The sequence below is a fragment of the Sceloporus undulatus genome, chromosome 1 (assembly GCF_019175285.1).
Source record: "Sceloporus undulatus isolate JIND9_A2432 ecotype Alabama chromosome 1, SceUnd_v1.1, whole genome shotgun sequence".
Lineage (NCBI taxonomy): Eukaryota > Metazoa > Chordata > Lepidosauria > Squamata > Phrynosomatidae > Sceloporus > Sceloporus undulatus.
In genome coordinates this window covers 270,118,893-270,122,004 of record NC_056522.1, presented here as the reverse complement: position 1 = coordinate 270,122,004, position 3,112 = coordinate 270,118,893, and positions in this window count along the sequence as shown.

The window sequence follows — 3,112 nt, the reverse complement described above, 5'->3', positions numbered from 1 at the left end:
ATGTGCTGCTGCACCGCCACACCCAAGCCCCATTATAATGGTGGCACTTAGTCTGGACCCCCTCCCCTTCCTAAAATCCTAGCTACGCCCCTGGAATAAGTAAAGAGATAGTAGAGGAATACTTTGTTAATCTAAATGAATTTAAGTCTCCAGGACCAAATGAACTACATCCAAGGGTACTAAAAGAACTGGCAAAAGTAATATCGGAGCCATTGGCAATAATCTTTGAGAACTCCTGGAAAACAGGAGAAATCTCAGCAGTCTGGAGGAGGGCAAACGTTGTCCCCATCTTCAAAAAGGGGAAAAAAGAGGATCCCAACAATTATCGTCCAGTTAGTCTGACATCTATACCAGGAAAGATTCTAGAGCGGATAATTAAAAAGAGAGTCTTTGAACATCTAGAAAGCAATGCCATAATCACAAAAAGTCAACATGGGTTTCAGAGAAACAAGTCATGCCAGACAAATCTGATCTCTTTCTTTGATAAAAGATGAAGGGATGCTGTGGATATAGTATATCTTGATTTCAGTAAGGCCTTTGACAAGGTTTCCCATGACATTCTTGCAAACAAGCTTGTAAAATGTGGGCTAGACAAAGTAACTGTTACATGGATTTGTAACTGGTTGAGCGGCTGAACCCAAAAGGTGCTAAACAATGGCTCCTTTTCATCCTGGAGAGAAGTGACCAGTGGGGTCCCACAAGGGTCTGTCCTGGGCCCAGTGTTATTCAACATCTTTATCAATGACTTAGATGACAGAATTGGGAGCATACTTATCAAATTTGCAGATGACACCAAATTAGGAGGAATAGCAAATACCCCAGAGGACAGGATCAACATTCAAATTGACCTTGTTAGATTGGAAAGCTGGGCCAAAGCTAACAAAATGAAATTCAACACGGAGAAATGTAAGGTACTGCACTTAGGGCGGAAAAATGAAATGCACAGATATAGGATGGGAGACACCGGGCTGAATGAAACTACGTGTGAAAGGGATCTAGGAGTCCAAGTGGACCATAAGTTGAACATGAGTCAACAGTGCGATGCGGCAGCTAAAAAGGCCAATGCAATTTTAAGCTGCATCAATAAAGTATAGTGTCTAGATCAAGAGAAGTAATAGTGCCACTGTATTCTGCTTTGGTCAGGCCCCACCTGGAATATTGTGTCTAGTTCTGGGCTCCACAATTCAAAAAGGATGTGGAGAAACTGGAGCGTGTCCAAAGGAGGGTGACTAAAATGGTGAAAGGTCTGGAAACCATGTCCTATGAGGAATGACTCAGGGAGCTGGGGATGTTTAGCTTGGAGAAGAGAATGTTAAGAGGTGATATGATAGCCCTGTTTAAATATTTGAAAGGATGTCATATTGAGGAGGGAGCAAACTTGTTTTCTGCTGCTCCAGAGAACAGGATCCGGAACAATGGATGTAAGCTACAGGAAAAAAGATTCCACCTCAACATTAGGAAGAACTTCCTGACAGTAAGGGCTGTTCGACAGTGGAACATATTCCCTTAGAGTGTAGTGGAGTCTCCTTCCTTGGAGGTCTTTAAGCAGAGGCTGGATGACCATCGGTCGGGGATGCTTTGATTTGGATTTCCTGCATGGCAGGGGGTTGGACTGAATGGCCCATGCAGTCTCTTCCAACTCTATGATTCTATGATTCTATGAATCATATTGCAGGAAGGGGCCTCATGGGCTATCGAGTCCAACCCTTTGCTTAATGTAGGATTTCCAGCTAAAACATCCTCTGCAAGTAGCTGTCCAGCCTCTTTTTGAAGATGTCCAGAGAAGAACCCACCACCTCTCTAGGCAATTGGTTCCATTGCCAAACCCATCTTACAATCAAGAAGTTCCTTCTAATGTTTAATTTAAATCCACTTTCCTTTAACTTTGAAACTTTAGACCAGGGGTAGGCAACCTACGGCCCGCGGGCCGGATGCGGCCCGGCGAGGCCTTGCGACTGGCCCCGGCCCGGTCCTGCCACCGATTGCCGCCGGGGCCTTTGGCCTATCAGGAGGAGGTGAGCAAGTGGTGGGCAAGGGGGGGCAATTGTCTATAGAAGCCTCAGAAACATGCATTTATAGTAACATGTTTTAAAAAATTAGCAAATTTTTTCACGTGTCTTCCATTTCCTTTTAAAAAATGTCCTCCATTTGAAAATTTTGTCCTACATTTGTCCCGGTTTATTTATTTATTTATTTATTTTAAAATTATTTAATTATTTATTTTTTGGCTTTGGCCCCCCAGTTGTCTGAGGGACAGCAACCCGGCCCCCGGGTCAAAAAGGTTGCCTACCCCTGCTTTAGACAGTTCTAGTAATTAGACAAATGAGCTTTCATTCTTAAATCAATCAATTAATTGATCAAATCTGGTTTATTTGTGTATAATCATAAAGAAAAGGGCAACTTTGTTTTCAGATGTCATGCATATATTGCAACAAATGCTCTCTTAGGAGAGGAATTCCCTCCTGTGATGAGAGACAGATGGGGCAAATGCCTTTTCTTAGGTGGCACTTGCCATTGGCAGGTTTATAAGGACTCTAAACTTCACATCATGTGTTCACATTAATTGGATATGCCCTTCAGTCAAGTAAAATGCTCTGAACTAATCAATTGATTAAAGATAACAGCTCTTCTTGGAAGAGGTAAGAACAATAGGGAGGGATTACTTGCCATGGATTACTTGGTGGACTGATATTTCCAAGTATCTCTGCTTTCCAAATTTTGAAGTCAAAGTTGGATTTTTGCACCATGGCGTTCAAACAAATATTTTCTCTTTAAAGGTTCTCCTTCCTGTGAACCACCAAAACAGCTGTTATTTCATGTGCCAGGAGCAGAAATGGTGTACATGTGCATAAGAACTCCACGTTTATGCATAAGTTTATAGTCACAAGTAAAAGAATAGGACAGTCATGAGTCTATAGGAATATCAGTCACAGATCTATAGATCAGGGGTGGGCAAAGAATGGTCTGTGGGCTGTATACAGTCCTTGGGACTCCTAAGTGCAGCCTGTGGAACCCTCTCCCACAGAAGACCCTCAAAGCCACCAGAACCCTCACCCCATTTTAATATTTTTCCCCAGAATGAGTTGGGGGAAATTTCCCCCCTTCCCAACCA